At 42.7% G+C, this 12,864-nt stretch overlaps 1 long non-coding RNA gene and 1 pseudogene across 1 annotated transcript; both read right to left on the reverse strand.

Moving 5' to 3' along the window:
* Positions 1-1,584: 1,584 nt before the first annotated feature.
* LOC109262760 (60S ribosomal protein L32-like) lies at positions 1,585-3,759 on the reverse strand (annotated as a pseudogene).
* A 1,843-nt stretch (positions 3,760-5,602) lies between these two features.
* On the reverse strand, positions 5,603-10,484 carry LOC109267254 (uncharacterized). Its single transcript, XR_008418079.1, has 5 exons — positions 9,997-10,484; positions 8,171-8,626; positions 7,654-7,817; positions 7,404-7,551; positions 5,603-6,178 (listed from the first exon to the last, which is right to left on the reverse strand). It is a non-coding gene; the product is annotated as an uncharacterized LOC109267254 (long non-coding RNA).
* Between the last annotated feature and the right edge of the window lie 2,380 nt (positions 10,485-12,864).

Raw genomic sequence — 12,864 nt, forward strand, 5'->3', positions numbered from 1 at the left:
CCTTGTCTTGAGAAGCATGCCATGAAGGTCTTGCCTTCATTTCCCTGATGGCTGTGCCATTTTTAACCCATGGAAAATACTAGAAAAGTTTTACAAGGGGGAATTACCCAATTCTGTAATTTACATGTGGATAGAGGACATTGACAGAAAACAGTAAAGACAGAAATCCATCATGATCTAAGCGACATTCCAACACATACAGTCTTTATAGCCAACTTCCTTAGGAAATGGTCCCTGGTTGGGCTTTAATTCAATTGAGTACTGGTTTCAACTGGCTCCCAGTGGGGTCTCCTGGCCCAAAGGGGCTAGACCAGTGATGTGGAGGCGATCACATTAGACCAATATGGAGGAAACCTCACACAGGAGTCTTAAGATTGGCAGCCACTTAGGTGGCTGTCCTGTGCCCAAGACAGACGACTTTGTATAAGGACAGGAATAAAGAGAGGGCATCAAGTTTCTGGGTCTTATTGCCATTCCGGCCAGGGTTACTAACTTCCAGCCAAAAGGCAGGCTTTCTCCTCCCTATACAGTAGCTAGAGGATTGCAGCTGAGCAATTGATGTTCCAATAAGACCATACTCCCTGAAAAGCCCCTGAAGTGAGAGTAAAGGAAGAAAAGAGAAACTCCTCACCAAGTTTGCACCAAGGCTCAGAGTCCAGATAAAAAGACTCAAAGCCCCACGTTCAGGCGCCAAATGATGGGGTTCTTGAGCAAACGGCTAAGAAAGAATTCTCGAGACATCTTTGGTGCAAAAAGGTGATTTTATTAAAGCACGGGGACAGGACCTGCGGGCAGAAAGAGCTGCACTGGGGTTGTGAGGAGTGACTGATTATATACTTTTAAGTTGGTGGGGTTAGGGATCGCGTAGGTCTCTAAGAAACTTGAAAGCAAGGCTTTTAGGACCTTGAGGGGCTAGCTACTGTTAAGATAAGGTTACTTTTAGTCTTTAATAAAACAAAACCATGAAGGAAGTAAGGCAGCCACGAGTTGCTTGAGGAAGGTCACGCTCTGCGTGTTTCAGGTGTCTATCAGTGGGCTGCAGGCTGTAAAGAGATTTAATTTCAGCTACATTTCTCTTGCCTTTGTTTCCTTTCTCACTGTACATACCTCTTTCTTCACACTTACATGTTATAAATTCTCTATTTTTAATGTGTATTTATTTTTAAGTTTATTTCTTTATTTTGAGAGAAAGAGAGGGAGAGAGAGAGAGAGCAAGTGAGCCTGAGTGGGGGAGGGGTAGAGAGAATGGAAGAGAGAGTATCCTAAGCAGGCTCCATGCTGTCAGCGCAGAGCCTGACATAAGGCTTCAACCCATGAAACTGTGAGATCACGGCCTGAGCCGAAATCAAGAGTCAGACACTTAACCAACTGAGGCACCCAGGCACCCCCTAATGTTTATTTATTTTTGAGAGAGAGAGCATGAGCTGGGGAGGGACAGAGAGGGGGGTGGAACAGAGGATCCAAAGCGGGCTCTGGGGTGACAGCACAGAGCCTGACGCGGGGGCTCGGAAGTCACAAACTGCGAGATCGTGACCTGAGCCGAAGTCGGATGCTTAACCGACTGAGCCACCCAGGCGCCCCAGAAATTTTCTATTGTCTTATCTGTCTTACTGGATTCTGAGTGCCTTGAGGGTAAGGACCACAACTGTAAACCCCGGAACCTAGCATAATGCCTTGTACTCCACAAGTCCTCAGTAAGTACCCCACCCCCCACCCCGCCTTGGTACTTTTATGGTTTTATTAACATAAACACAACGTGCATATGAGCTGTCTATTCACTTTTCTTCGTCGTGCAGCCTGGCATCAGGACTGGTGACTCTGATGGACAGTTGGGCTGTTCTTTCCACCATGGCTTCGCGGGTCTCCGGGGGGACACATTGTAGACAATCCCTGCACAGTGAGATTTGCTGCCCATCAGCAGCACTTCAAGCTCCCTGGCATTGTGGACTAGGAACTTCCAGAAGCCACTGGGCAGCACATGCTTGGCTTTCTTGATGCTCCCATAACCAGTGTTGGGCATCGACTTCTGGGTACCCTATTGTCAATGCCTCTGGGTTTCCACCAGTCGCACTTGATTTTGACAGATTCATCTGACTGGTGCCAGATGAACTTTTTGGTCCTCTTTTTAATGATCTCGGGCTTCACCAAAGGTCTGAGGGCAGCCGTGATGCCAAGTAGGAGATGGCTGCTCACCCCCAGTGAGCGGCGAGGAAGAGAGGGGCTTCGTTAAGCTTTCACTGAATTAAATGAACTGTGAGGGGATAAAGAAATATGTGTTGCTGTCACCAGGAAGTCCTATAAAACTCTTCATATTCATTACCCTAGTGACCCCACACTGGAAGAATATACTTCCAGGAGGTAAGCTGAAAGAAAAGAATCTTTATTGCCAAGATTTATAAAGAGCCATATTTATCACTGGAGGGGGAAAATGCAGGCAATCAAAATGTCCAGTGAATTAAGGACCCAAACTGTAAACAATGGTAAACCAATGTGGTAAAATATACAGTCATTAAAAAGAAAAGTGAGTGGTTGCAAAAAAAAAAAAAAAAAAAAAGGAGGAAAACGCAGAAAATAACAATTGTTGGCAAAGATGAGGAGAAACTGGAATTCTTGTGTGTGTTGCTGGTAGAATTACGAAATGATGCAGCACCTATGCAAAAATGTTGGACGGTTCCCCAAAAAGTTAACCATGGAGTTACCATATGACCCAGCAATTCCACTCCTGGGAATATACCCCAAAACCTGTACATGATGCTCACAGGAGCATTATTTATAATAGCCAAAAAATGGAAATAACCTAAATGTCTTTCAACCGATGAATGGATGAACAAAATGTGTATATCCACACGGTGGGATATTATTCACCCACAAAAAGGAATGGCGGCCTGATCCGAGCTGCAACATGGATGAACCTTTAACCATTATGCTGTGTGAAAGAGGCCAGGCACAAAGAACCGTATATTGTATGGTTCCATTTGTATGAAATTTCCAGAACGGGTAAACCCATAGAGACAGAAAGTGGATTAGTGATTGCCAGGCAATGAGGGTGAGGAGGACAGAGAATAACTTCTAACAGACATGGGGTTTCTTTTGGGGTGATGAAAATGTTCTGGAATTAGATAGTGGTGGCACAACCTTGGGAATATATTAAAAACTATTGAAATGTACCCTTTAAAATTCTATGTGAAGTGAATTTTCATCTCAATTTAAACAAGGTAAAACAGCATGGTATTTAAAAGAAAAGCACAAAATAACACATACAAACTTCTTCCAACCAAAAATGTATTGGTGACCAGTAGGGAAAGACAGAAGAATACCAGGAATTGGGTGTTTTATTATTTTATTTATTATTATTATTGGGCCTTTTATTATTTTGGTAGAGTTGCTTCAAATGTACTACCTTTAAAGACATATCTGCCAGAACATTATAGCAAAGCGTGCAGAGCTAACACCGTAGAACTGTAAAGTCCTACAATTTAGCATAAAACCATACAGTTCTAACATTTTATAAAGTGGGAAGGGATAAATAAAGGAATAAGGCTTGCAACTAAGGCAATAGGTAAAAAGCCAAGGGAGAATTAAGTAGGATAAAGCACTCTTGATAGGTTATTTTTAAAAATCCCATCTTTATACAGGCACAGCCTTTAAATTGTATGCAGTGCTAGAAATTTCATTTGAGAAATGAAAGCCTACGTATATATTACAAGAAATAATTCTCTCATGAAGAAGGTGCCTGTGGCTGGGGTCCCTGGCAGCCATGGTCACTGTCACCCTGGTCCTGCAGAAGAATTATTCCTTTTTTTTTTTTCAAAAAATGTTTTATGTTTATTCATTTTTGAGAGACAGAGAGAGACAGAACGTGAGCAAGGATGGGGAGAGAGAGGGAGACACAGAATCCGAAGCAGGCTCCAGGCTCTGAGCTGTCAGCACAGAGCCCGATGCGGGGCTCGAACTCACAGACCGTGAGATCATGACCTGAGCCGAAGTCAGAAGCTCAACCGACTGAGCCACCGAGGTGCCCCTTGAGTGTTCTAAGAATACTTAGCTCTTCTAAATTTAGAAAAGTGTTTAAAAACACATGTAATAATGATGACTGTAAAAGTGCCACTCACCTGCTATAAAGAAAAAAATGTTTTAAGGAGATGGATATGATTGTCATTCTATAATTCATTTAGAAAATTATAAAAACACACACAAATGTAATAGAACTGCCCTACGACCCAGCAATAGCACTACTGGGAATTTATCCAAAGGGTACAGGAGTGCTGATGCATAGGGGCACATGTACCCCAATGTTAATAGCAGCACTTTCAACAATAGCCATATTATGGAAAGAGCCTAAATGTCCATCAACTGATGAATGGATGAAGAAGATGTGGTTTATATATACAGTGGAATACTACTTGGCAGTGAGAAAGAATGAAATCATGCCATTTGCAGCAACGTGGATGGAACTGGAAGCTATTATACTGAGTGAAATAAGTCAGTCAGAGAAAGACGGATATCATGTTTTCACTCATATGTGGATCTTGAGAAACTTAACAGAAGACCATGGGGGAAGGGAAGGGGGAAAAATCGTTACAAACAGAGAGGGAGGGAGGCAAACCATAAGTGACTCTTAAATGCAGAGAACAAGCTGAGGGTTGACGGGTGGGGGGAGAGGGGAAAATGGGTGATGGGCATTGAGGAGGGCACTTGTCGGGATGAGCATTGGGGGCTGTATATAAGTGACGAATCACAGGAATCTACCCCAAAACCAAGAGCACTCTGTACACCCTGTATGTTAGCTAATTTAACAGTACATTATATTAAAAAAATAAATTAAAAAATGTAATAAAGATTGTTATAAGAGTGCTGTGCTACTTTGAGAAGAGTGCTACTTAAGGGAATCGGTGTGATAAACATTCTGCAATGCTCTTAACAATGTTTTTAAACACATGCAATGGAGACAGTTGTAAGTGTGCTACGTGCCTGCTACTTTGACAAGAGTATCATTCCAGAGTCATTTGACTAACTTGAGAGAGAGGGAGTTTAGAAAAACGACCCCATTGAGTTTTATGAACTCCTGAGTTCATCTTCAGTTGTGCCTGCATGAATCTGACCCCAAACAGCATACCGTAGATTGAACTACAGTAAGAGACAGACCGTCACCAGGGCGCAAACTGACCACTAGGGGGCATATACGTAGCAGATCTGAAGAGCACTGTGCGGCTGGTGAAAAGGGAACTGATGTGAAAAATACAATCCACGGTAGGTTGGGCAGATCTCATGACATGAACCAAACCAGTCAGTTGCCTGCTTACACAAAAATAGCAACATTTTCTATAGGATTTAAATTTTAAAAAAATTTTTAAATGTTTATTTCTGAGACAGAGACAGAGCATGAGTGGGGGAGGGGCAGAGAGCGAGGGAGACCCAGAATCCGAAGCAGGCTCCAGGCTCTGAGCTGTCAGCACAGAGCCCGACGGGGGGCTCAAACTCACAAACCGTGAGATCATAACCTGAGCCGAAGTTGGTCGCTCAACGAACTGAGCCACACAGGCGCCCCTGCAGTCTCATAACATAATATCACATGTCCAGATACAATCCAAAATTACTTGGCATATAAAAAAAATAGGAAATCTCAACTCACATGGGGAAAAAAAAGAAAAAAAACAACAATCAACAGGCACCAATGCTGAAATGACGTAGACGTTGGAATGATCAAAAATAAGACATTAAGGCAAGTATTTTAAAAATGTCGTATGAACATTGTTGAATGAGAAGATGAAAAGTCTCAGCAAAGACATAGAAAATATAAAGACCCAAATGGTAATGCCGTAATCATAATTTTTTTTAAATTACTGCATAGACTCTGTATTGGTTTCCTATTGCTTCTGTAACAAATTACTACAAACATAAGGGTTTAAAACAAAACAAACGTCGTATCTTACAGTTATGAGGATCAGAAATCTGAAGTGAATCTTGCAGGGTTAACATCAAGATGTCGGTAAGGCTGCATTTCTTCTGGAGGTTCCAGAGAAGAATCCATCTCCTTCCTTCTTCCAGCTTCTAGCGGCTGCCTGCGTTCTTTGGCTCGTGGTCCCTTTCTCCAGCTTCGAAGTGAATCACTCCAACCTCTGCTTCTGTTGTAGATCGTTTTGTTGTTTTTTTTTTTGTCCCTCATATTCCTGTCGTCCTTTTATAAGGAAGTGTGTGATTACATTGGGCCCACCCAGATAATCCAGGATAATTTTCCTATCTCAACATCCTTAACTAAATCACACCTGTTATTCACAACAGAGAGGGGAAAAATTTGAAAACCTGAACACAGGTCTACGAAAAAATACAGAAAATAAAAGTCTAATACTTGGCATCAGAGTCCAAGAAAGAGAGGAGAAAGAACGTGGTGCAGATAAACTATTTGAAGAAATAATGGCTCAAATTTGATGGGACACATAAAGCTACGTATGGAAAAGGCTCAGTGAATCCAAAACAGGGCAAGCCTTAAAAAAAGGCCCAGCCTAGCCACCTTGTAACAGCTAAAAATTAAAGACAAAGAAAAAACCTTGAAAGCAGCCATAGAAATGATACATTACTTACAAGGGAACAATAACCATGGATTTTTCATCAGAAACCATGAAGGCCAGAAAGAAGTGGAACAACATTTTTAAAGTACAGTTGACCTTTGAACAACTCAAGGGTTAGGGGTGCTGACCCCTAGCACAGTCCAAAATCCACGTATACCGTTTGACTCCCCAGAAACTTAACCACAAATAGCCTACTGTTGAGGGCAAGCCTTATTGATAATATAAACAGTCAATTAACATATATTTTGTGTGTTGCATATATTATATACTACATTCTTATAATAAAGTAACTTAGAGAAAGTGAAATCTTGAGAAAATCATAAGAAAGGGAATGGAGGGGGATGGGTAAAAGGGGTGAAAGGGAATGGAAGGTACAGACTTCCAGGTATGGAATGAATAGGTCATGGGAATAAAAGGTAGAGCATAGGGCGACGTGAGGCTCGAACTCACGGACTACAAGCTCGTGACCTGAGCCGAAGTCGGACACTTAATTGACTGAACCACCCAGGATCATATATGCTCCAAAGATCATATAATTCAACTCCTTCATTGTATTGATGTGAAAGTGAGGTCTCTAGAAAGATGAAGTGATTGTCTTGAATCACAAGGTCGTGTAATCCTGTAGTTTAATATAATAACCACTTTTCCACTGTTATAGCTTCCTTGGCTTTTCTGAGCACGTGTCCATACACATTCCTTTAATTATAAATAACAGAAACCTGCCCTAACTAGCTCAAGCAAGAAGGGAAATCATTGAAAGAAGTTGGGGTCCCTGATGGAACTCAAGACCAGGAGTGCAAATAAGCATCAAGAATAAACTCAAGTTGGGGGCACCTGCGTATCTCAGTCAGTTAAGCGTCAGACTTTGGCTGGGATCATGATCTCGAGGTTGGTGAATTTGAGCCCCGCATGGCCCGCTGACAGCGCAGAGCCTGCTTCGGATCCTCTGTCTCCCTCTCTCTCTGCCCCTCCTCTGCTCGCTCTGTCTGTCAAAAATCAAGAAACATTGAAAGAAAAAAATAAAAGAAAGGATAAACTAAAGTTGAAACGATGGACTGTCCGTTTCCTTCCCTCTTCCACACACCTTCCAATTTTCCCTTCTTCTGTTTCCGTCCACACGTTAGTCTCACTCTTCCTTTGAGCCCAGACCATCTCCCCAGTCCACGCAGCCGAAAAACAGTAGCTGCTGAGTTTTACGTGTTGCAGATCCGACCTCAGGCTCTTACTAGGTCCCAGCTCCCAGAATATCTCAGAAGAGAGAAATGTTCCCAAGGTGGCATTAGATGTGTCCTCACTGACTCCACTGTGATCAGGGAGCAGCATGACGGTGTAAAACGACTAGTTCCACAGTAAACTGGGGATTATGGATAGAAGGTAATTCTAGGAAGCGAGTCAAAAAGTAAGTAGAATATAAGCATGACAGTAGGTTTTCCAGTACAAGTACCTACTATGTTTTGCTCTCGCACACCTTCCTATATGGCTTATATTGAAACGCATTTTCTAGGTTTACCGACTTGATAAAATCTACCCATTTGTATATTTCGTCAATTAGTTAAGTGAAGTTTTCCAGTTTTCTCTTTCACTAGAATATTGAAACAAACCTTGTTATCATCTTGGATGGTGCTGGCAAGGAAGTTTCTTCAATTCTTCTCCCCTTTCTTTCCACTGAAGGGAGGGAAATTCTCCTCCCCGGAAGGATAGACCGTTTGTTCCCCCCTCACCCCCCAACCTCTTCCCCAAGCAAAAAGTGGTTTAACTGCTTGATAAGACATGCAGAACAGGCTCTGGGTGTTCCCTCTTTGGGAGTGGCCCATCCTCCAGACTCGCTCTCAGCAAGCCGGTCCCCGCAAGGGAGACCCGGAGATGCCTGGCCGTGTCAGGGTCCAGCTTCGCAAATTCAGTTTGAGGAGGATGTATTGGGAAGTGCATCTGGCTGAGATCCAAACCATCTTCTCCCACTCAGCTCTTCCAGTAATGAAGCCGATTTGGATCCCCAGCTGTCTGACTCCTGTGTCCGCTTCTCCATTAGTTGCCCCTCATCAAACCTTAATACATAGCTGTTCACTCAGAGGAGAAAAAGAAAAACAAAACAAAACAAAACTTCTTTCACGGAGTTATATTACCATCTGGAAGCCTTTGGTGATTTGTATAAGGTATTTCGTATTTTTCCTTGTAGATCACAGGTTTGTTCCCAATGGTCACATTTGCCAAATTAAGGACCTCTAGATAAGTAAGGTATTCATGAGCTGACTTCCAAAGAACTGCCTGATTCATACCCTCCTACCCTCGCCTGATTTTAGATTGTATTTATTTTCCTCTTCTCCTTAGGAAAAGAAGACTTTTTGAAGAACTGCTTTCTTTGTGGGATCAATGCTGTCTCATATTATCTTTAATTCATTTTTGTAGACAGAAGTTCCAGTTATTCTATATTTAAAATTAATCCAGCTTAATTCCCTGTATCTAAATTCCCTCAATTCAAAGTCAGAACACCTGGCTTCAAGCTTTGGCTCGCCATCCACTAATTGTGTGATCTTTGCCAAGTCAGTTTCTCCTCTTGGCTCCTTTTCCTCCTCTATAAGTGAGAAGGCTGAAGTAGATAATACTGAGATAGGGAAACTGAGGAGACTCCATTTTATTTGTTTGTTTATTTATTTATTTACTTACTTAAACTCAAGTTAGTTAACATACAGTGCAGCTTTGACTTCATGAGTAGAACCCAGTGATTCGTCTCTTACTTATGACACCCAGTGCTCATCCCAGCAAGTGCCCTCCTTAGTGCCCATCCCCCATTTAACACGCCCCCCCCCCCCGCCCCCCGCCCCGGCCCACCTCCCCTCCAGCAGCCCTCAGTTTGTTCTCTGTATTTAAGAGGAAGAGACTCCATTTTTAAAAGGCTCCATCTCTGTTTTCCTGCTCGGCCCTATTGACTCATGTTCTGTATTTCTATTTGCATCTGAGTAAAAACCAGAGAAGCTACTCAGGTTCCCACTCCAAGGGGGGAAGCAAGAGGGTTAATCATTTTTCGTCCTCAGGCCCCAAACACCTGACAGGATCTAAGAAGAGCCGGATCCCAAATACGTTCCAGAACGTTAGCGTCAAACAAACCTGGCTGAAGGTGGCATCGGTAGTCCCCACTTTCAACGATTTATGGAATACCACCTATCGGGGCGCCTGGGTGGCTCAGTTGATTGAGCATCCAACTCTTGGTTTCGCTCAGGTCATGATCTCATAGTTTCATGAGTTCGAGTTCTGCATCGGGCTCCTTGCTGACAATATGGAGCCTGCTTGGGATTCTCTGTCTCCCTCTCTCTCTGCCCCTCCCCCACTCATGCTGTCTCTGTCTCTCTCAAAATAAATAAATATATTTAAAAGAAAGAAAGGAAGGAAGGACGGAAGGAAGAAAACCTATTATTCACCGGTCTCTCACCTTTGATGGGACCGATCCTGGATTCCTGAAGGAACACGTATACAGGACCCCTTTCCAATATAAACCGCTAACCCCAAGCTACAATGAGACTAACTCTCCTTTCCTTTCTGAGTCTCCCAGGCACTCATCTGTTCTCTGTCACTCGTGCTATCCAGTAAACTCTGTTTTCACTTCTTCCTAGCTTGCATTTGACTTCTACCCTGTAGCCTCTTGCCTGGTCCTGCAGGACCCCCCCCCCCCCCCGCTTGCCCCCCACGATGGATCCTTGGACCCAGCCTGCCTGCATCAATATCTCAGCTAAGTTCCCTTCCCAATCTAACAATCTATCATTTACTGTTGCCAATAATGTAATGCCATGTCTGGTGGAAAGAGAATAAGAAGTTAGGATTCTCATGGGATAAAGGTCTAAGCTACATTTATTCTTTAGTAACCTATTAGTAGTTTATATAGTAAAGAAGGTTTTAAGATAACCTGCTTGGATACAGATAAGAGAAGCCCAGATCGCAAACCTTTGTTATCGAAGACCCTGCTGACGTGTCCTGGAGGGCTCAAAGCCCAAAGGAATGGAAAAGAAATTTCTTTTGCCCAGGGTGCAACCGAAAAGCTGCCGGCAGGGGTGGACACTTACTGGTTTCAAAATATCAGTAGGTATATAGAAGGATAGAAGCCAATAGCCATATGGTTGGCCTTGGACTTGGGGAGTACGTTGGTGGCAGCAATAAGTACCTATTTATCTGAACCCCACCCTGAGCCTGAGACCTGAGTCAACCTGCAGGTGCTTCCTGGCAACTGGGGACACCTGGGCAAACATGAAGAACTCTGAACCCGGTTGGTACATAAGAAAGGAGTTGAGACTGTAAGATTTGACATTTTTATTAAGGCTTTTTTTTCCATTATGGAGTACCAAATTGAAAAATACAGAAACACAGAAAAGCATGCCAAATCCTACCATTTAGTTAGAACCACCGTTAACATCTTGGTGTGTTTCATCTGTGGATTGATTCACTTGAAACAAATATTACTTAAGGCCTCTGGTGCATGGTACTAGGTCCTGGGGAATCCTGAGGTCAAGCCAACGGACGCGTTGTAGAGCCTGTAGCATTCCTTCCAATCTTTTCTAGGCATTGTTTTGTGCCGGCACGGATGTGTCGAACTTTAAAATTACGGAAACAGCTCCATTTCTCTCTTCTGTAGTCCCTGCTCCTCGGGAGCCCCTGTTGAGCATTGTCCGGGGCCACTTCATGCTTTGACTGGTGCACTTCGGTGACCGTGGCAGATGCTGTTAGTGTCCTGTATCCCCCAGGAGCGTCTCAGACCACCTGCTGCTACACTGCACGGTTCTCGCCATGCTGATAGCATCCCACGCCCAGCATTGTAGCTTCTCACTCTGGTTCTCAAACCCGATTCTTCACCGTTTTCAAGCTTTCTGAAATGAATTACTTACAAAGTCTTTGTTTCCCATGCATGTATTTGTTCTGTGTGTCCCCTATGCCTTCCATAGCCGTCTAGCAAGGGGAGACTTGAGGAGGTAGTGAAGTAGAAATGTACTGGGGCTGGATTTTTACTCTAGGATCTGTGTGTGTGTGTGTGTGTGTGTGTGTGTGTGTGTGTGTTTAAATCAACCCTTTCTTTTTTTTTTTTTTTGATTACAAAAATACATGCCTCTGTTTAGAAAAAATATATACCAGACACACCCAGATCCTTACTCCCCTTCCCAGAAGCAACACTCGCCAACTTTCTGATGTGTTTTTCCAGAAATAGCCATTCTAGAAATATCTTTTCTAGGTATAGAAAGCACAGGTATTTAATATAGATTCCCTTTTTTTACATAAAGGTGAGCATAATATACACTTTAAAGTTCACCATATATATTGAGATGCAGTCCAAAATAGAGTTTACTTGACTTTTTTTCCACAACAATGTCTGGTTGTTTGGAATTGTCCCTTTTGAATGGATATTTTGGTTGTTTAACTCATTTACTATCACAAATAACTCTGCCTTGAACATCCTTATACACACATTTTTGTACCCACGTATCACTACACTTCTGTCAACACTGAATATGATCAATACATATCTTGTCTTTTGATAATTAGTAGATGACAGTATTTTCTTATTTCAATGTGGATTTTTATGTATTTCAAACTATTGACATTGCTTTTTCAGTAAACTGATTTTTTTTCTTATTTTTATCCATGTTCTATCTTAATGCTGTAAGATAAAAATTTCTTATGTTAAGATAAAAATTTCTTATGTAAGATAAAAATTTCTTATGTTAATTTCTTTATTCAGTCATCATACTACAAACATGTTACCTTTTGCCTTTTTATCCTAATGCCCTTTTCATCCCCAAATTAAAGCTTCATTTTCTTTTTGGCTTTCTGGGTTTTGTGTCTTGTTTAGAAAAGCCATCCTCACTTCAAAACCATTTTGTGAGATTACTTGATAATCTCTCCCAGCATTTTCCCAGGTTCTTTGTTAAATTTAAGACTCTGGAAATTATCTTAGGCTGTATGATACATACAGGCCTAATGTTCGTCTTTTCTGGGCTCTGGGATCAATGATCCAGCTTCCTGGAAGTTTCAGGACAATCCAGATTTCCCAGATCCCTGGAGACATGACTGAACCTAGCTTATTGACACATTGCTGGCTGTGACCTAGGAGCTGCCCACCCCCCCCAAGCCCTCTCCTCTTCACTGAGTTCTTGGTTCAGACCCCAGAACCTGAGCAGACCATTCTCACTGGGGCATGTGGGTTCCAGGTGGCCCCACAGGGACCTAGATGCCCATGTGACTTAGTCACAGGCTGTAGCACTTCCTCTGTAAATTTGGCGACTCCTGTCCCCTCTTCCCTCCCATCCCGGCTGTG

The sequence above is a fragment of the Panthera pardus genome, unplaced genomic scaffold (assembly GCF_024362965.1).
Source record: "Panthera pardus isolate Hobbes unplaced genomic scaffold, ASM2436296v1 HiC_scaffold_26, whole genome shotgun sequence".
Classification (NCBI taxonomy): domain Eukaryota; kingdom Metazoa; phylum Chordata; class Mammalia; order Carnivora; family Felidae; genus Panthera; species Panthera pardus.